At 40.4% G+C, this 21,830-nt stretch overlaps 1 protein-coding gene, 2 long non-coding RNA genes and 1 other non-coding gene across 8 annotated transcripts in view; 2 read left to right on the top strand and 2 right to left on the bottom strand.

Moving 5' to 3' along the window:
* NCOA7 (nuclear receptor coactivator 7) overlaps positions 1-2,816 on the bottom strand; it is a 145,044-nt gene extending 142,228 nt beyond the window's left edge. For 2 of the 3 annotated variants that reach the window (XM_067702186.1, XM_067702184.1), the window contains exon 1: positions 1,980-2,137. The gene's annotated coding sequence lies outside the window, so the exon portion shown is untranslated. Of the gene's footprint in view, positions 1-1,979; positions 2,138-2,692 lie in introns of those variants that run through there. The other variant, XM_067702185.1, reaches the window with a different exon arrangement.
* LOC137204564 (uncharacterized) lies at positions 1,716-7,856 on the top strand. Of its 3 annotated transcripts, none has more exons than XR_010933711.1 (4): positions 1,716-1,880; positions 5,594-5,673; positions 5,811-5,893; positions 7,054-7,856. It is a non-coding gene; the product is annotated as an uncharacterized lncRNA (long non-coding RNA). The 3 variants fall into 3 exon arrangements; XR_010933712.1 differs by lacking the exon at positions 1,716-1,880 and adding an exon at positions 3,141-3,418; XR_010933713.1 differs by lacking the exon at positions 1,716-1,880 and adding an exon at positions 3,433-3,586.
* Positions 7,857-10,269: 2,413 nt separating this feature from the next.
* LOC137204565 (uncharacterized) lies at positions 10,270-12,318 on the bottom strand. Its single transcript, XR_010933714.1, has 2 exons — positions 12,032-12,318; positions 10,270-11,890 (listed from the first exon to the last, which is right to left on the bottom strand). It is a non-coding gene; the product is annotated as an uncharacterized lncRNA (long non-coding RNA).
* A 115-nt stretch (positions 12,319-12,433) lies between these two features.
* On the top strand, positions 12,434-12,505 carry TRNAE-CUC (transfer RNA glutamic acid (anticodon CUC)). Its single transcript has one exon. It is a non-coding gene; the product is annotated as a tRNA-Glu (tRNA).
* Positions 12,506-21,830: the final 9,325 nt, after the last annotated feature.

Raw genomic sequence — 21,830 nt, forward strand, 5'->3', positions numbered from 1 at the left:
CTGGAGAAGCAATAATAATAAACTAGGGCTTACCATAGTTTTGTGAAAATAAGTCATTTGGGTAATATGTAGTAAGGACGGTGAAGAGGTATTAAAATGACAAAAGAGAAAGAAAGAAAATAAGTGACTGGACCACTCCCAGATAATTCTGTTAAACAAAGTGATTGAAAAAAGGTTAATACTGACTCAGAAAACTTACGTAACAGGAAAATAAAAACAAAACAGGAAATATTGTATCACAGTGCAAAAATAAAGCAAATGAAATGTGATGCAGTTATCCTTGATTATTTCAAGATAACGTAAGATTTAAAAGCAGAGAGGCACCAAACCTTCCAAACCTGCAATGTCACAACCACCCTGGGTGTCAAACTTGAAAACTGATATGTTTATATACTGAGGAAAACCATGCAGTTGAAAATGTGTATCTATACCGTGTATTTTGAATCATTTAGGAATCACAGACACTTCTAAATGCTTTATTTCCACTTTTACCTGTAATAAATACATTATAATTAGGTCAACCACAACAACTCAACTCTAAAATGAGTTAATATGTCACTTATTAACCAAATCATTGTTACCTCTGGAGTAACCTAGAATTTCCTTTAAACATGAATTGTACTTTTTAATTGTGTTTTAGAGTTTAATTAAAATAAGTTTGATTACGAATTAGAAAAAAATTGCAAGCTTAGAAATGAAATTAACTTATATTAAGAGTTGGGGAGAATTACCTTATTTAGTAACACATTAAAGAAGGATAACATATGGCCCTAAAAATGTCAAGATTCAACTTAAATGCTGGGATAACCGAATTTGACTATTTATACAAAGAAGTAATTTTTAAAATCCAGTTAAACTTCAACGGCCACAGGAAAACACATTTTAATCCTAAATTGTCTTTAGATGAAGCTTGAAACACAGTTCATTCAACAAATAACTAATGAGCGCCCACTATTCATCAGACTAGGGGATTACAGAACTGAACAAGACGAAGACACTGTCCTCCTGGAGCTTACACTGGTTCATTTTCCAAAGCTCTAAACCTTAATACGTTAATAAAATTGGCGCTTACAATGATCCACTTTCCAAGGCTCTAAACCTATTGCTTAATACGAAATTTAAAAATGATAGCCTGTGAAGAGATAATCTTGCCAAAGGCTCTGATGTATGAACTTTACACTTGGGAGAGAAGAAAGAATTTATAACCAGTTTCTCAGAAATACAGACCTTATTAACATCCAGTTGGAAGCTAGGCTGCGCCCAAGGCTGCCTCTGCTGGCCGACTCCGTCCATCCTTCCAGCAGATTCTCAACTCCCTACACCTGTATCAAACTTGCCACGCTCTTCACGAAAGCCGAAGGCTCCCAGGTAGGCAGCACAAGAATTCCTCAGCCTCATCTATCTCTTGAATATTTGACTCCTAGAGGAGCCTTCTCTAACTGGCCCTAAAATGTTGACTGTAAGGGTTGGAGACATCAATTTTATATATCAGCCTGCCAACTCTGAAATACACAAAAATCCACAGCGACTTCTCCATGCCGCTGAAATAACGCTGTGCGTGGCTACATATTGAGAGAGAACAGGAAGAACGCATCTGTTCATCAAGCCGAAAAAATACGGTGACATATTTCCACCTGAGCTGCTGAAAATTCAACGGTATTTCTCCCTTCACCCCCCAATAATCCACACAGCAACACATCCTCCCCGTCCCTGCCCGAAGCGCGCACCCCACGGGGCCCAGGGTGTGGGCTGGGAAGGGTCAAGCTCTCCTTCGCCACAGCTGGGCCTCCCGAGCTCAAGAAGAGGTTGTCAGGTTAACAGGGGGCTGCGCTCAGCGCCATTAGGACACCTCCGAGCGCTGCACCGAGCTCCAGAGGGAGGCAAGTTTGGCGGGTCCTGGCCCCGGCCCCCCGCCCCTACCCAGCAGCAGCATCAGCAGCGGGCGGCTGCGACGGCTAGTCCCCGCCTCACCTACTTACCTACAGGGCGGGGGCGCCGGCTCTTCGGGTCCGGGAAAAAGGGAGCCGGTGCACGCATTTCTGAGAGCGGTGGCCTCTGCCGCTCGGCGCCTGGGAGCGCATCCTCCAGGGTGGGTGGGAGGAGGGGTCGGGGGAGGACCTTGCGGTGACGCGGTGCTGGGGCAGGAGGGAGGAGCGCCCAAGCGCGCGCCCCGGGGGACCGGCGTCCGGTGCTACTGGACGCGGTCGCCGCGGGGACTCCTCAGGCCTTTCCCCGGGCGCGGTGCCTAGCCAACCCTGCAGATGCACCCGCGGTCAGGACATCGGCCACGACAGGCTGCCGGGCCTGGCCGGAGGCGGGGAGCAGCGGGTGGCGCGACGCGGTGCAGACGCCCACCTCTAGCTCCGCCCGGCCCGCGCCACGCTCTGCGCCCCTCCGCTGCGGCGGGGGCCGGGGAGCTCGGCGGCTCAGCTCGGCCGTTCGGGCTGCTGCTGCGGCATCCTCCCTGCTCCGGTGACCTCCTAGCTGGCGGTCTGGGAGCCGCGCCACCCCCTGGCGGCTGCAGCCTCCGCTGACCCGGCGCAGCCCCAGCCCGAGCCCGGCGGCTCCGCCCCGGAGAGGTGCGCGGTAGGCCTCCGCAGGCCTCAGCCCTTTGTGACGCCTCCCGGGAGTGAGCTCGTTGCGACTCCGGCGGTCGGACGCCCGGCGGCTAAGCCTGGGAGGGTCTTCTTACCTCTCCCCGGGCTGCATCTCCTACAGCTGGCTCGCTGTGGCCACCACTGTTCGTGGGAATACGCCTCTGAGAGCAGAGCTGGAGTTAAAGAGTGTCTCCCTGAGCTTTAAAGCCTTGAGTTTCCTTCCAGTTCGGGGACCACTGGTCACAATAAATTCATCCTTCTGTCCTTAATGGCGTTGTGTTTCTCAAAGGGGCCCACCATCTCTTCCCCCCTCCCGCTCCCATCCTAGGCACAGCATCCCGGATGCTGCCATTACAGCAATAGGGACGTAGCAATTGAGCCCTCCAGGACGACTCTTGGCAAAGACCCGAGAGAGCCTGGGTTGGGAAGATTTGCATCAGCTGCGGGGCAGTGCCTGTGAGCTTCCCATCCCCATCTGGGAGCTGTTCCTTCTACGGTCCCATGACCAGCACTGCAAGATGACTAGGAGGATTTGGCCGTGCGGTTTACCCGTCCGCACAGAAAAAAACTTCATGGTGGAGCCTGCAGCTGGTGCGATAACATTGGTGTGTCAGAGGCCGGACACACAGGCACACTAGATAGCGGCCTCCTCTGGCTTGTTGATGCTGCTTAAGCTGTAACAGCCTCTCGTGGAAGACTGAGCGAAGCATTTAACAGTGATGGCTTTGGGATTTCAGTTGCAAGTGGTCATGCTATATTATCTTGCAAAATATGGAATAATCGCCCATGATATGCTGAGCATGTATAAAATTGGACCTCAGGTTTGCATCTTTTTGGTTTGAATGTGAAGAACTGAGTATTTTACTCTTTTCTCTTTAGGCATTCATTATGTTATTTGCAAATTATTTCCAAGGGAAAATTAGGCTTCTAAGGTATAAAGAGCTGATTTCATTGAATCAGAAGAACATGGTTTGGGATTATCAGAGAAAGTGAGTTGCTCTCACAGTTCTTTAACGATTTTGAAATCTAAGATGAATTTTTTAAAAACAGGCAAAGAAGAGACATGTTCCATAGCAGTACAAACTGTGATAAAATTGCTTAGACTTTCTGAGATGAGTTCTTTTAAGTAAAGTGGACATCCAGTGGGGAGCAGGGTAGGAGCTGCATTGTATACGGATCAGGAAACACAGGGCACATGACTTGGTTACTTCCAGAGACTCTGATTTGATATAGAGCCCCAGTTTATTTTCAAAAGTACCCATTATTATTCATCATATCTAGCCCCATATTCAGAACGAATTGACTATAGGAATCTATATGTATATTTGTGATGAATAAGTGACAAAACAAAGTCACTTAACGAGAATCTGGCAGTTGCTGAGTCTCACATTTGTAAAGAGTCTGCTTTAGTCTGTAGTTTCTGCATGAAATGTCCATTGAGTTGCAATTCTTTTTTTTTTTTTTTTTTGAGGTACGCGGGCCTGTCACTGTTGTGGCCTCTCCCGTTGAGGAGCCCAGGCTCCGGACGTGCAGGCTCAGCGGCCATGGCTGACGGGCCCAGCCGCTCCGCAGCATGTGGGATCCTCCCGGACCGGGGCACGAACCCGTGTCCCCTACATTGGCAGGAGGACTCTCAACCACTGCGCCACCAGGGAAGCCCGAGTTGCAATTCTTGATTGTTTACATCCTTTCACCACCAAGAGTTCCCTTTTGTTTTTCTCTCTATGGACCCCAGATTTTGTCAAGAAAAAAATTAAGCAGTGATCTTTTTTTTATTAGGCAAAGATATAACTATGTGTTCTAAAAGTAGTAACCATCAATTATAAATGGTTTGTCAGCCTTTGAAAAACATTGCTTATAATTTAAGGATCCTCTTTACTGTCTTCATGAACTGCTCTAGGACTGCAGGCTGTATCATATGCTTATTATAACATTTTATTACAATGAAAGTCACGGTAGACTAAAGATTTCTGCTCTACAGTTTAAAGAGGAAGAAAATTCCCCCTTAATGATTGTTCATTTATTCTTTTTCATTAACTCAGCATTTATTGATTTGCCTAAGCCTTGTCTTTATAGAGAAATCCAAAGAAATAAAACCATTTCCTCATCCTCTAGATCTGTGCTGTCCAATACAGTACCCACTAGCCACATGTGGCCATTTAAATTGAAACTAAATTAAATTTAAAATGTAGTTTTTCATTTCACTAGCCACATTTCAAGTGCTAAAGAGCCACACGTGGCTAGAGACTACTCATTGGACAGCATGGAATAGAGCATTTCCGTTATGGCCAGAAATTCTTCTGGATAGCACTGCTCTAACTACAAGGTGAAATTTTAATTGGGAGAATAAGATATAGTATATAAAGTTATTGGGGAAATCTTAGTACACTACAGATCAAACCTCATTAGAATGTGTACTTCTTAAGAACAGGGTAATCTCTAAGAGTTCGGGCTCTGGCTTCAGACTGTGGCTCCATCACCTGCTGACCTTGGGTAAATTACTTAACCTCTGTATCTGTAAAAGGGGGATGATAATAGTACCAAATTTCAGGGTGGATATAGGGATTAAATGAGATAATCTGTGAATGACGCTTAGGCTAAAGTCTAGAACGTGACCTTCAAGAAAAGTTAGGTATTTTTATAGCAATATACATTATTATAATAAAGGTTTTCTTTTTAAAAAATTGTATCCTTGGCACCCCTCACTGTACTTAGCTAATAGAAAATGCTTGGTAAATGCTGAGTTGATGAAAAATTGTAATGCTACACTGATTTTATGGATATGAGGGCCTCTATTAAAAATGAAAACTGATCTTTATATCTCTGTTGAAGGGTAGAGGCCATTTTAGTGGAATTTAGGCAGAATTGTCATCTCACTTTTTCTGGGGTAAAGAAAGCTGTATGATGAGACTTTGGGGGTAGACAGAAGCAGAAAGGCCTTCAGCTCTTAAAGGAAGAAAAGAGGGTCACTTGCCCTCCTTTTTTTTGCTCCTCAGGGCAGGAATTGGATAGTGGGAGACAACTGGATCCCTGAGTTCAGGCATCAGGTGTTCACCCAAGGGACTTCCTGGAGGAGGTGGGTATGAATTCCACATCTTTGGGAACATCACCAAACAACAGCAACCATTATTGCAAATGTGTTCTGTATTTTTCTTACATATCTATCCAAGAATAGTTTTGTAATGAAGTATGTATGTCTGCTTCTGACCACAGCACTGGTAACCTCTCATGAAACTGGAGTTCCAGAAACACTGGCAAATACTGCTGCAACACCTTGTCAAAATGAAAGCTTCCTGGTAAGTAATGAGCTCACAACTACAGAAAGAATTGAAACTTCTTCGGGAGTTTTCTCGGTAAAGATGTTGAAGAGGAGATTTTTGTACTGGTTGGTGAGTTTAATCTACCAGCACCAAGAAAGTTCATTCTCTAGTGGTTAAACCCATCCTGCTTTTCCTAGCACAAAGAGAAACACACCTCCTTGCACACACCTGACGTAGGCTAGTTGAGACACAGGGGTTCCGTGGGAGGGAAACACTGATGACATCTTGGAGGTCTGTGGGGGAGCCATCTTGCACCTAAAGAGGCAGAATAGAGTTCACTATTTAATAGTGTTGAAGGCAGTAGCTCATTTTCACAACTGGGGTCATTGGTCCAGAACATCTTAGATACCATCTTGAGTTTTGAGAAGAATGTAAATAGGTCCTTTTGTGGATAGGCCTAGGTTCAGTGCTTCTCTCGGCTTGTTATGAAGAAGAGGTAGAAATCTTGTTTAAAGAGGAGGTAGAAATCTCGTCTAAAGAGGAGGTAGAAATCTCCTTGTCATTTGAAAAGAGAAAGAGCCTGCCAGAGTGTATTGAGAAAGAAATACTGACATATATAGGAACGGATTGCTGTCTGGGCGCCTGTTAGTAGGTAGAACGTATGGCTGCTTATTTAGAATAAGCCCCCCCCCCAGATTTGTCCCTTTCTTTTATTCACAGTTAATTAAAAAGTATCTACCCTTGGACAGTTTCTGCTGCCTTATTTCTGCTAAAGATAGTCTATTTAATAGCTTGAGAATTCTTTTTTTTTTAATAATTTCTGAAAAACTTATTTAAATAATCTAGTGCTAAGATATAATTTAAAATGTTGAAATGAATCCCTAAACTCAAAGTGATGTTAAGTGGTGATTGTTTACTGGACTTATTTGAGTGAAAGAAAATTACAGTGCAATAAGCTGAAAAGGGAGTTTTTCGAAGGAAATAGAGATTCACAGAAAGTTGCAAAAAATGTACAGGGAAGTCCCAGGTTTTCCCCCAGTTATCTCCCAAAGATAACATCTTACACAACTACAGTAAATATCAAAACCAGAAAATGACATTGGTATGATCTTTAGAGCTCATTGAGATTTCACTAGTTTTACACATGTTCTTGCCTGTGTGTGTGTGATTTCTATGCAATTTTATCATCGGTATAGATTCTTCTACCACCACCACGATAAGCTACAGCGGCGGTCTCCAAACTTTTTGGCACCAGGGACCGGTTTTACAGAAGACAATTTTTCCACAGACCGGGTGGGAGTGGGGGAAGAGATGGTTCAGTGGTAATGTGAGCGATGGGGGACCATGGGGAGCAGCCGATGAAGCTCCACTGTCTGCAGCTCACCTCCTGCTGTGCGGCCCGTTTCCTAACGGGGGGGTTGGGGACCCCCGAGCTACAGGACTGCTGTATCACTCCTACAAAGGTACCACACCTACCCTTTTACAGTCACCTCCATCCTCCTCCCCACCCCATCTAATTCCTGTCAATCACTAATATGTTCTCATCTCTATCATTTCAAAAATTCTAGATAAATGGAATCATCCAGTGTATAACCTTTTGGATTGGCTTTTTTTTTTTTTTAATTCAGCATAATTCCCTTGGGATCTATCCAAGTTGTTATATGTATCAATAGTTTGTTCTTTTTTTTGAGAAATATTCCATGGTATGTGTGTCCCACAGTTTAACCATTCACCCACTGAAGGATGTTTCCGTTGTTTCCAGTTTAGGCTATTATGAATAAAGCTACTATAAACATTCATGTGCAGATTTTATGTGAACATAAATTTTCATTTTTCTGGTATAAATGCCTAAGGGTACAATTGATGGGTGCATAATTAGTTTTATAAGAAACTGCCGAAGTATTTTCCAGAGTGGCTGTACGATTTTACATCCCTATCAGCAAAGTACGTGCGATAAATAACATGCTTTCAATGTATTAAATGAACTTATTAAATTGAAGTATAGTCAAAAGTTTCTTTTACTATCCACTACTCTACTGACTGTAATTGCTTGTTTACTTGAACCCCGCCAGACTAAACTTCAAGATCAGGCATCCTGTGCCTAACATAGTGACTTGCATATAATAGACAGTCAATAAATATTTGTTCAGCAAATGAACAAATTAATGAACAGAAGAAGAATAGCTGAGTCAGGTTGAAATCAAGTTGAAAAATTACACTGCCCATAAATTATAACGAGAACTGAATTTGAATTTGATGCCATGATTTTTCTTCCAATATATAACATTTTCAAGTCAGAAATTGGCAGTCCATAAGATAAGTCATTTGTGGGTCAATTAATAAAAACTAAATGCCTATTATGTGGCACCAAGGTTATTTGTTGTAGTACTTTGTTAAGAGCAAAAAATTGAAAATAATCTAAATGACCAATGATATAAAACTACTTTAATAAAATATCTATACAATGGAATACCATGCAGTTATCAAAAATAATGAAAAAACTCTTTATGTAAAGAATGGACATGCTTCAAAAGAAATTAATTTAAAAAAAGGTCACAGAAGAGTATGTAGAGTATGCCCCTGGTCATGTAAAATTTTAAACAAGGAAATTAAAAGAGAAAAGATACATGCATAAAGATGTTAATTCTCCATAAATCAGTTTACAAAGTAGAGGGTGTGCCTGCACCATCTTATGCTAGAAAGTAATTGCTCAAAAATTTATAGGGACATGTCAAAAGAATACAGGAGCCAGCTTACAGACACTCCTTCTGGCCATATTTGGAACAATTTAAGTATTAATAATGACAGCAGTAGATTATAACACATTGACTAAAACCACAAAAATAAAAAAAGAATGAGTCCAAAGTGATATTTTAAAATTAAATAAAGAATAAAAAGAGGGAGTACAGAAAGGAAAGTTCTTTACAGGTGAATAATAAAATTACACCGTTTTGCGGTCAACAGAGTAGTAATTGATTCAGGCAAGCATCATCGGTGGATGCTAAAACCACTGGGTGAAATTTTGCGGGGGAACAGAAAATTCATACATTTTCAAAGTATTACTTCCATGGTGATATTTGCTTTTTGTTGTTGTTGTTGTTGTTATTTGTTAATCACAAGTGTAAAGCGTAACTTTACAATGGAGAAATATGGCAGACACCTTCACCAAATGATCAGACTTACTGTGTTTGTTTCCTATTGGTGCTATAAAAAATTCACCACAAACTTAGTGGCTTACAACAGCACAAATTTATTATCTTACGGTTCTGTAGTCCAGAATTCTGACATGGGTCAGAATCTAGGTGTTGGCAGAGCTGCTTTCTTTCTGGAGGTGCTGAGGGAGAACATTTTCCTTGCCTTTTTCAGTTTCTAGAGGCCCCTTGCATTCCTTAGCTCATGGTCCCCTTCCTCCATCTTCAAAGCCAGTTAAACGCTGGTAGAGTCTTCCTGGGATCACATCACTGGGACTCCAACCCTCCAGTCTCCCTCCTTGACTGAAAAGGACCCCTGTGATGATTTCCGGCCCACCCAGATAATCCAGGCTAATCTCTCAAAATCCTTAATTTAAACACATCTGCAAAATTCCTACTGCCACGTGAAGTAATATTCATATATTCTGGAGATTAGGACAGGTACATCTCTGTGGGAACCATTATTCTGCCTACCACATTTACCATTAGAGATAACACAATACATCAGCATTATTTGAATTATGATATAATGCACTGAGAAGGACATATCACTTAAGGTAGTTTTCCTGACAAGAGAAATACTTGTCTAAATTGAGGGACTTTCTGAAGCAAATGTCTTCCACTATTCAATGCTATAAAAAAAAAAAATTGGGGAATTGTTTCAGATTAAAGGAAGGAGACTACAGAAACTTGGCAATTAAATGCAGTGTATAATCCTTGAATGGATCCTGGATAAAAATGAAAAAGTATAAAAGGTGTTAGGACAATTGAAAAATTTGACTATGAACTGTATCATAAATAATATTGTATTAAATTTAAATTTCCTAAGTGTGATAATTGTATTGCTTGTTCTTAGGAAATATATGGTATAGTTTTTCGAAGTAAAGTATCATGGTGTCTGCAACTAACCTCAAATGGCTCAGAAAAAAGATCAAGAGAAAGCAAATATGGCAAAATATTGACAACTGGTGAATCTAGATTAGTACTATAAAATAGAAATATAATGCAAGCCATATATATATATATATCAATAATTTTAAATATTCTAGTAGCTAGGTTAAAAACAAAGAAGAAAGTGAAATTAATTTTAATATTTTAACTCATATTCAATTAGCATTTAAAATGTGCTCAATGTAAAAATTATTAATGAGATATTTTACTTTTTTTTTTTTTTTTTTTTTTTTTTTTTCCTTTTCCTTTTCCTTTCTTTCCTCCTCCTCCTCCATACTAAGGCTTAAAAATCCAGTATGCGGGCTTCCCTGGTAGCGCAGTGGTTGAGAGTCCGCCTGCCGATGCAGGGGACGCAGGTTCGTGCCCTGGTCCGGGAAGATCCCACATGCCGCGGAGCGGCTGGGCCCGTGAGCCATAGCCACTGAGCCTGCGCGTCTGGAGCCTGTGCTCCGCAACTGGAGAGGCCACAGCAGTCAGAGGCCTGCGTACCAAAAAAAAAAAAAAAAAAATCCAGTATGCATGCAACACTTATAGAACACCTAAACTCTTACTAACCACATTTCAGTGCACAAAAGTCACACGGTGGATGCTGGTACTACTAAATTAGCACAGGTCTAGATGAAGGGTATATGTGTGTTCAATGTTCTATACTTGTAGTTTTCTGTAGGTTTGGAATGTTTCAAGATAAAAAGTTGGGGAAAAAAGAAATAGAGATTTCTAGGAAATAAAAAATAAAATAAATAAAATTTAAAATAGCATAGACAATTTCTAGGAGGATACAGAAGAAACTGTTAACACTGGTCAACTCTGGGAAGAAGAAATGGAGAGTGATGAAAGAGGAATGATGGTTCTCGCTGTACCCTTTCGTACCTTTTGTACAAGACTGTGACTAAACCTATTAAAACAAATTTAAATTATTCTAAAAGTAATATCTGCTTTATCTTTTAATTCAAAACCAGATGCTCTTTCATGCTAAGCTCTGAAAACCCCCAGTTGAGAGGTAAAACTCCACCTACTGCACTCGATTTCCTAAAAATTCCTTGATATAGGAAAGGGGTGTGGGTCCCATCTAAAATATAGTAGTTGTTTAGAAATTTCTTCTGGTGATGTTTCCATCTTTACTTATTAGTCTTAATAAGTCATTTTAATCTTCCTGTTTGCATATTATTAAATAATTTTAGATAAGTTTTATCAGTAATCTAAACTCCATTTCTGAGTTGCTGAAAACAAGAAAAAATATTCTAGCTCAGGCTCACCTAAATTCTAGGTGATGGACGAAGGCTGTAATTCACAATGGCGCCGGAGGTTGTGCGCAAGTTCATTACAAATTTATATCTGTTTTACTTAAGCCTCCTTCCATTTTGCACCGGAGCGGGGTCTCTAGGGTTACATTTGTCCAACTGTAACGGCTGACGCTTTCAAAACTGAGTTTCATCCTATTGTCTTCTGCTCGTATTTCATGAGGGCTTCCGAACTGAGGCTGGGCTGGAAGGTTTCTTGACTCCTTTGGTAATTGCATCATTTCCTGGCCGTTTCTCATACATAATGCGGAGAAAGGAAGCACTTGCCCAGATAATAACAGCTTGAAAAGCAGGAGGATAATGGAAACAGCGCGTTTTAACGCTGTTTACGCGTTTAAAACGCGTTTTACTCCGATCCGGGTGCAGATGCCCTGGTTCTTCACTAAGCGAATTACCCACAGCCCTCCCAGTTTCGTTAATCTGACTCTAAAATAAGTAAATTAAGTAGTCGCGTCCTAAAGGCCACGAGGCCCTTCATCACCCACACTTAAAGAGCATCAGCTCTGTGCCAAGCTCTACACCGGGAAACACTCTCCGCCCGTGGCAATCTTACCGTTAGATTTAGTAAAATGTTTAGTGGGATTTAACATCTGCGTGAGAGGGAAAGACAAAGACATACACAGAGAGAGAAAGAGGTTAGATTTAGGAGCAGCTAGATGATTGAGAAAATGATAAAGCAAATTGCAAGGTTCTGGACAGTACTTTAACATTGTCTAGATACAGATATTTACATGTTACATAATTAGGATGAAATCCCAGGACGTCTTTTCCAGCATGGCAGTCGGAAGAGGATTCGATTTGGAGGATCCAGCCTTTCCCCTTCGGAGCCGCCGCGGAGATCGCCTGAGAGCGCAGGGCATTTGCCGGGTTTAGTCAAGTGAAGAAATTCAACAGTTCCTCCCGTATCCTCCTAGAAATTGTATATGCTATTTTAATTTTATTTATTTTATTTCCTATAAATATCTATTTCTTTTTTCCCCAACTTTTTATCTTGAAACATTGCAAACCTACAGAAACGCAAAACAGGAACGAAGTGGGCAGGGCTTAGAGGCAACAATCTCGTTTTTTATTGGCCAGGTTTACGTAGCGATTTCTAAAGAAACAAATGCACTGAGAGAAGAAACTTAGCAAGTTCCCTGGTGGTCTAGTGGTTAGGATTCGGCGCTCTCACCGCCGCGGCCCGGGTTCGATTCCCGGTCAGGGAAGCAACTTTTCTTGCCTGCAAATGAGTTACGATGGTTGTTACCGAATTTTTTCTATTATACAAATTCAATTAGCTTTGAATATTATTGAACCTAAGATTTTAAATTCAATTACGTTTCAATATTATTGAACCTAAGATTTAAAAAATTCAATTAGCTTTGAATATTATTGAACCTAAGATTTAAAATACGCCATACCTTTTTACAGATATTTGCAATCAAATAAGCAACAAAATGATCCCTGATTCTAAAGTACTCTAAATACAACTACGTCACTTATAAATTTGCGTTTTCCAGCTTTGCAAATAGTTTGGATGTGTATACAAGCATTAATTTATTGAGCCTTTGTTAATCTGGAGCTTCGTTTGACTAATAAGAGGAGGAAAATCATTTTAGGAGGCATTATACCTATTTTGCATCACGCTGAGAGTCAAGTTTCATATATTCAGATTTTGTGCTTTGTAGATTGCGTATGTTGGAGCTGTTCTTACCCGGTTCTTCTTTATGAATCTAAGATCTTTTCTGAGATATGTTGTTGGTTAATTATCAAGTAGCTGCTTTATATTTTCTGTTACTAACACACTGTAGTAATTATTTTACCTGTTGTATTTTAACTTTTCTCAAAGACCTTCACGCAAATATGGCAAATTTCTTGCATCCAGTGTGTCGATTCCCTGTAGGTTAATCATATAGGTCTTTCAAAAATAGTTAAGTATCATTTGGAATTCTTACATTCAGGGCAAAGAAGGACTCTGGGAATTCCCCAAAAGAGAATATGGAAATGTTGGAGTCAAAAAGAAGATAAAATGGTGCTATATAGACATTACATTTTTTTTTAATCCTGAAATTTCAAAATCATTCTAACCTTTGCTAACTTTTAAGCTACTGGGGTTTTTTTTTTTGACCATTTCATTTTAAGCCTGAAATTTCACAATAGCACAGAAATAAACCAAGAGCTTAATTACAGCTCCTGTGGCTTTGTCTTACTTTCCTTTTAGCTGTGCTGAGCCTGGTTTGGAAGAGGAAAAGGAAGATTATTTATTAATGGTCCGGGGGTAGAAAAAAGCAGAAGTGTTTAAGGAGTCTTTCATTGAGGAATTAAGACAGAAATATATTTCTTATTATTATCGCCATTAACAAAAACAAAGGCACCTTTCCTCGACTCTTTGCTATGTGGTAAGTACTTCAAATAATTGAAATATGTAATGAGGGAAGGGAGAAAGAAGTGGATATGAGAATGAAAATAGAACTGGAAAACTGGTTCCCAAAATAGCCTAGAGGCTAGCAGGATCTGGAAAGCTTGAGAAAGTGGGAATGGGCATTTAATCTTAGGGGATCCACGATGACCAAGGCCTGGGCATCCAGTGTGGCTGTACCAGGCTGGCTATAGAAGGGCACCTGTGCTAGGGAACAGTGCAGGTCCGGGTAAGACAGGTTAGTGCAGCCAGATTATGGAGGACCTTAAGACAATCTATGGAGTTACAAAGGGAATGCAAGAAGCCTTGGTATTTGATAGGATAGAAAAGCTTAAGAATAATAGGGAAGAATCAGTAATGACAATATGAGTTGTGTTCTATGTGGTTAGTAAAGTTGGAGTGGCATGGAAAGTGGTAGGGAGGTTGAGGTGGGGAAACAGACTTGGGACAGAAGGTAAGTTCAGTTGGATCCCAGCTGTGGCAGCACAGGTAAATGGTGGTTGGAAATACTGGATGGAACTTAGGAAGGTAGGGATTTTGGAGCTATTAGCTTAGAAGTTTGAGAAGATATGAGCTCTCTCAAAAAGAGAATCTAGAAAAAGGACAGAAGACCAAGTAATAAACCAAGGTGAGAATATATTATAGGAGAATGGGAAGAAGTAGAATAACTATAAAGAAAACAGCAAAGGAGCAGTAAGAGAGTTTATAAACAGATCAGAGAAATTCAAGAAGGAAGTAGCAGTGAAGAGAATAGGATATTGTAAAAAGGTCAAGGAGAAGATGAAGGAGAGTAAGTAAAGACGGGTGGTGAGACACGGCTGTTGGGTTCAGAATAGACCAGTGGAAGCCAGACCACAGTAAGCAACTCTGTCTAGGAGACCATAGCTTTAAACATGACTCCACGTGGTGAGGGTCTGGACTAGTGTGAGAAAGAGACAGCAAATCTATCAATAACTAGATATTGCAGAAGAGCAAATATGGAGAAGAAAAAGAGGTCTTAGGAAAGCAAAGAAAACACTCTAGTTCAGGAGCCAGAGACTGTGAAATAATCCTGTCCGCCAATATCAGCTGAGTTCCTTGGGAAAGTGACTCAGCTTCTCTGAGCCTCTGGAGCTTTTTCTGTACAATGGAGATGCTACTAGCTCCCATGCATGCTTCACAGAGTTATTGTCACTCATTCATTCATTCATTCACTGATTTAGCAAACACTTCTTAATTCTCACTCCATGCCAGTCACTGTTGTAGGCACAGGTAAGAAAGGGCAGTAAGACTTTATCACAGTTGAGTAGGAATCAAAGGGGAAAATGATTAAGGTTTTGATTATGGCCTATTAATTTGGAAAGGGTGTTGATTCAGAACGAGGCACAGCAGGAAGTCAAGTTGCATTTAGGTTTGGACTAAAGAGAGGGCATCCAAGTGAAGCTGTCCTATACATGGGTTGACATTTTTGACTAATGATGATAGATTCTGAGGAGATCCATCTTTGAATTGAGAATTGAACCCTCAAGAATGGAAATGCATGCCAAGAGATTGAGTACAGCAAAATGAAGAGTGGAGGTTTGCAAGCCTGACTGGCTAGAAGAGGACAAAGGAGGAAAGTCTGAAGGAGCAGAGTGAGGATAAGTCAAGGTCAAAGAAGTCAAAGAAGAAAGAGTCTGGAGATTGCAGGGTAGTCATTAATAGCAGTAGCATATTTCTCTTGTTTGATTTATTTTTTAATGGAGTTTTATTTTGTTATGGTTAGAATCATTTTGTGTTTTATCTATTCTACTGTTTTTTATGTATATATACCACTATTTATTTATTTATTTATTTTTAATGTAAATTTTTTTTTTTTTTTTTGCCACACTGCACAGCTTGGGGGATATTAGTTCCCTGACCAGGGATTGAACCCTGGCCACCACAGTGAAAGCCCTGAGTCCTAACCACTGGACAGCCAGGGAATTCCCTCTACTCTTATTTTTAGTCCATTTTTCTACATGACATTGTCATTTAGACACAGAAATATATCACATAACCTACACATAGTATGAAATTACTGCTTCGTAGAGCCAGAATATTGTGCTCCATTTCTGTGCTTTCAAAGAGTGGGGAAATGCTGAAGGACTGTCTGCAGAAATACTCCACATATGAAGAGGCTCCTTAAGGGTAAAGGAATAGAAATTATTTAACCTGCAGAAAATATAGCAGGGGTTATTTGCTGTATACCAAAAATATATTTCTGGACCTGTCAAATTACTTTATTTAAATAAATAATCATCATTCACCCAGGGTTGGGCTACTACAGTGGACCTTGATTGGGCTGACAAATTCTAGAATTATAAAGGATGTCTGAGAGTAACTAAGGTAGGAAGGAAAGGAAGGACTTTCAACAGCATCTAGTACAGTGCTTGACATATGGTTGGTGCTAAATCAATGAATTAAATAATCAATTAAACCAAGAAGTAGATTGCTAGGACTTCACTTGAAAGCTAACCCCTCATAATACTATTTTTTATGAATCACACCGCTATATTTCTGCTGAGAGCAGAAAGCAGAAAAAGAATTAAACTGAGTCATCCTGAATAATGTCTACCTCTTATTGTCTTCTTTTAGATGAATTTCTAAATTATTTCTATGAATTTCTATAATATATATAATATAATATATAGTACTTTTAATAATTTGTGTATTGTTTTGTGTAAGTTATGGTTTTGAATGCTGAATCCACAATATTAGAATCAATTCTTACAATTATCCTTGCTTTGTAGTTTAGGAAACTTAGAAAGTTTATAACTTATTTATAAGTTATACAAGTATGTCATACAAATATGTTGGGGAACCAGGATTCCCGCCTGGATTTGCCCAGCCTAAATCCTGTATTCTTTAAGACTCCCCAGCTACAACAAATTTTCTGGTGGCACTATGGAGTGTTCTTTAGAGCAGTCTTTACAAATAGGGTGATTCATGGGGAGTGTTCCACAGAAGGAAAAAGGAATTGTATGATATCTCAGGTTCTATTTCAAATGAATAATTGAACTCTATGCATTACAATTTTGGTGAGAGTCAATCCTAGCAGCTGCTTATTGGAGGTTACCAAATTCCCCAGAAAGTTGGGGAAAACTTTCAATTAAGAAATAAGTTTAGGGCTTCCCTGGTGGCGCAGTGGTTGGGAGTCTGCCTGCCAATGCAGGGGACACGGGTTCATGCCCCCGGGAAGATCCCACATGCCGCGGAGCGGCTAGGCCTGTGAGCCATGGCCGCTGAGCCTGCGCGTCCGGAGCCTGTGCTCTGCAACCGGAGAGGCCACAACAGTGAGAGGCCCGCGTACCGCAAAAAAAAAAAAAAAAAAAGAAAGAAGTTTAGGGGCTTACCTGGTGGTGCAGTGGTTAAGAATCCGCCTGCCAACATAGGGGACACGGGTTCAAGCCCTGGTCCAGGAAGATCCCACATGCTGTGGAGCAACTAAGCCCGTGCGCCATAGCTACTGAGCCTGTGTTCTGGAGCCCGCGAGCCACAACTACTTAAGTCTGCGTGCCTGGAGACCGTGCTCTGCAACAAGAGAAGCCACTGCAATGAGAAGCCCACACACCGCGACGAAGAATAGCCCCCGCTCACGGCAACCAGAGAAAGCCCACATGCAGCAACAAAGACCCAACGCAGCCAAAAATAAATAAATTAAAAGAAAAAAAAAGTACTCTTAAAAAAAAAAAGAAATAAGTTTAACAGCAAACACAACATACTTGCATTTATTGGATAAGCATGTTGATTTGTGAAAGTGTTTCTTTCTTCAGCATAATTTTTATTTAATTAAAACTAATCTTTGCCACATCTCCATGTTGATCACTATTATCTTATTGACTTAAATAAAAATGGTTCTTTTTTTTCCATTTTCCTCATTTAATGAGTAGGCTATAGAAAAAAATGTTTTTACATTAGTTACATAAAAGAAAAGAAATTTAAATTTAAACCATGGACACACTTGATCAATTACTTTTTTCTGCTTATTACATCCTCTGAATTTTTATAATATACGTAACATAATGTATGGTACTTTTAATAATTTCCTATTGTTTTGTGTAAGCTATGGTTTTGTAAATTCCTTGAAGTTTGAGTTCATAAAATGTACTTCTGTCTTACAAAGTGATAATCGTATAATTGGTGCTCAAAATTGTTGTTGTCTTTTGGTCTTGATTATTAGTATGATCCCTGAAAGCAATAATGATAGTAAGCCAGGAGCTTCATGAGGACAGGGTCTACATCATATTCATCTTTGTATCCTCTAGACAATGACAGTACTTGGCACATAGTAGCAAATCAAATGACTCGAGTGGATAAATGAAAGAATGAGGCAAAAAATTGAAACTGGCACTTTTCAGAAGAAACATGGTCACCAATAAACCTTTGAAAAGAGGACTGACTTCTTGTGTAACCAAGAAATGCACATTAAAACAAGAGAGTCTGATTATACCCATAAATTAGCAAAAATGGAAAAATCTAACAATATCAAGTGCTGGTAAGGATATAGACTGAAATTTGTATACGCTAAAGGTGGGAGTGTAAATTGGTGGATAAAATAACTTTGGAAAATAATTTGTATTATCTAGTAAAGTTGGAGGTTCTCATGCCCAGCAATTCAATTCCCTGGGAGAAATCCTGCACGTAAACTCCAGAAGACATATACAAGAATGTTCACAGTAGTACCATCATAATAGACCCAAACTGGAAGCAACCTAAATGTCCATCAAGAGTAGAAGAGCTGGGCTTCCCTGGTGGCAAAGTGGTTGAGAGTCCGCCTGCCGATGCAGGGGAAACGGGTTCATGCCCCGGTCCGGGAAGATCCCACATGCCGCAGAGCGGCTAGGCCCGTGAGCCATGGCCGCTGAGCCTGCGCGTCCGGAGCCTGTGCTCCACAACGGGAGAGGCCACAACAGTGAGAGGCCCGTGTACCGCAAAAAAAGAGTAGAAGAGCTAAATTATATTGTGGTATAGTCGTAAAATGAAATACTACAGAGTGGTGAAAACAAATGGATCAAAGCTCCTCTTATCAACATGATGAATCCCAGAAAAATACTACTTAATTTAAAAAGCAAATCAAATACAGAATGATCTCATTTCATATGCAGTTTTAAAATGCTAAATGAAAACTATTACTTATTGATATGTACATGGATGGTAAACTATAAATAAAGCAACACAGTTTGTGTGCCTGGTTAATAGAGATATGGAGAAAGGATTCAATGAAAAGCACACAGAGCTCTTTCAAAGTACTGGTAGTGCTAAGCTGGGTGGTGAGCACACAGGTGTTGTCTCCTTTGATTATTTATAACACATATATCATTTTTCTCTACCAATTCAATATTTCATTAAAATAAAAAACAAAAAGGAATGAATGATAATGTTTGAATAAAGTCTTTGGGATAATGACATGCAAGCAATATTTAGATGAGCAAAAATTCCACTCCTCTCTATTGCTGTCGGTTTTTTTTTTTAAAACATCTTTATTGGAGTATAATTGCTTTACAATAGTGTGTTAGTTTCTGCTTTATATCAAAGTGAATCAGCCATATGCATACATATGTCCCCATATCTCCTCCCTCTTGCGTCTCCCTCCCACCCTCCCTATCCCACCCCTCTAGGTGGTCACAAAGCACCGAGCTGATCTCCCTGTGCTATGCGGCTGCTTCCCACTAGTATCTATTTTACGTTTGGTAGTGTATATATGTCCATGCCACTCTCTCACTTCGTCCCAGCTTACCCTTCCCCCTCCCGGTGCCCTCAAGTCCATTCTCTATGTCTGTGTCTTTATTCCGCTCCTGCCCCTAGGTTCTTCAGAACCATTTTTTTTTTGTTTAGATTCCATATATATGTGTTAGCATACGGTATTTGTTTTTCGGGCCTCTCACTGTTGTGGCCTCTCCCGTTGCGGAGCACAGGCTCCGGACGCGCAGGCTCAGCGGCCATGGCTCACGGGCCCAGCCGCTCCACGGCACGTGGGATCTTCCCGGACCGGGGCACGAACCCACGTCCCCTGCATCGGCAGGCGGACTCTCAACCACTGCGCCACCAGGGAAGCCCTGTTTTTCTCTTTCTGACTTACTGCACTCTGTATGACAGACTCTAGGTCCACCCACCTTACTACAATAACTCAAATTCGTTTATTTTTATGGCTGAGTAATATGCCATTGCATATATGTGCCACATCTTCTTTATCCATTCATCTGTCAATGGACATTTAGGGTGTTTCCATGTCCTGGCTATTGTAAATAGAGCCGCAATGAACATTGTGGTACATGACTCTTTTTGAATTTTGGTTTTCTCAGGGTATATGCCCAGTAGTGGGATTGCTGGGTCATATGGTAGTTCTATTTCTAGTTTTTTAAGGAACCTCCATACTGTTCTCCATAGTGGCTGTATCAATTTACATTCCCACCAACAGTGCAAAAGGGTTCCCTTTTCTCCACACCCTGTCCAGCATTTATTGTTTGTAGATTTTGTGATGATGGCCATTCTGACCAGTGTGAGGTGATACCTCATTGTAGTTTTGATTTGCATTTCTCTAATGATTAGTGATGTTGAGCATCCTTTCATGTGTTTGGTGGCACTCTGTATATCTTCTTTGGAGAAATGTCTATTTCGGTCTTCTGCCCATTTTTGGATTGGGTTGTTTGTGGTTTTTTTTTTATATAGAGCTGCATGAGCTGCTTGTATATTTTGGAGATTAATCCTTTGTCAGTTGCTTCTTTTGCAAATATTTGCTCCCATTCTGAGGGTTGTCTTTTTGTCTTGTTTATGGTTTCCTTTGCTGTGCAAAAAGCTTTTAAGCTTAAGTCCCATTTGTTTATTTTTGTTTTTATTTCCATTTCTCTATGAGGTGGGTCAAAAAGGATCTTGTTGTGATTGATGTCATACAGTGTTCTGCCTATGTTTTCCTCTAAGAGTTTTACAGTGTCTTGCTTTACATTTAGGTCTTTAATCCATTTGGAGTTTATTTTTGTGTATGGTGTTAGGGAGTGTTCTAATTTCACTCTTTTACATGTAGCTGTCCAGTTTTCCCAGCACCACTTATTGAAGAGGCTGTCTTTTCTCCATTGTATATTCTTGCCTCCTTTATCAATATTGCTGTAGTTTTTAATGGCGTTTTTTTCTGAAGTAGGAAAGTTCCAGGCAGGTTTAAAACGATAAATGTGAAAATAAACCACAAGGTGGCGTCCTAGTCTCATGTGTCTCATTCAGACACGTTTAATCCAAGTAACTCTTACTTACCTTGGAAATGTTGGATATAGTCAAAATCTAGAGTTTACTGTATTCATAAGGAGCAACAGAGGATTTTTTTTTCTTTTAGCTTCTTTCTTCTCGTTTCATATGCTTGATTTTACTTGCATATGTACTGTGCTATCAGATTAAATTTGGGGGGAAGCAATTCAGATAAACTCAATACAAGTATGCAGGTCTAGCGTATGACATTTATTCATTCATTCCTCATTCAGTCAGTCATGCATTCATGTATTCAGTCACTTAACTAACATCCACACATATTTTTTGAACTTCTCTTCTGTACCAGACACAGGGCAAAGAGGCCCTGGAAACAATGATGAACAGAAACATACTATCATTTGCTTTCAGTGTAGCGGTGGAGACAAGATTAATCATATAATCACAAATTTAAATTGCAACTGACAAATTCTGTGAAAGAGAAGTATGTGGTTTACAAGATTCCACAATATGGTTTTGAACCAGTTGGCGATGTTAGAGGAGTGATCCATCTCTCAAGATGTGAAAAATCAGATGAGTTACCTAGGTAAGAAGGAGAGAAAAGAACATTGTGAGTAAAAGGAACATGTGCAAGGCCTTGTGGCAGGAGACAGCAAGGAGAAAAAGGGCTGGAAAAAAGGGGGATGGCTGGGTAGCAATTCAGAGGTAGCAGAGATAGGTGAGGAGAGGTCTAAGAAGTGGGCAGGGGACAGATCTTGCATGGTCTTGTGGCTTGAGGTTAAGGATTTTGTCTTCATTCTAAGAGTATTAGGGAAGCACAGAAAGGAGGGTGGGAGCAGCTCAAAGTCCCTGCCCAGTCACTGGTGAGTCAATAGCTTCATCAGGGTTTATGACAGATTCTGCCTTACGTGCTAGACGGTGGCACGACTCTGTCCGCC

The sequence above is a fragment of the Pseudorca crassidens genome, chromosome 13 (assembly GCF_039906515.1).
Source record: "Pseudorca crassidens isolate mPseCra1 chromosome 13, mPseCra1.hap1, whole genome shotgun sequence".
Lineage (NCBI taxonomy): Eukaryota > Metazoa > Chordata > Mammalia > Artiodactyla > Delphinidae > Pseudorca > Pseudorca crassidens.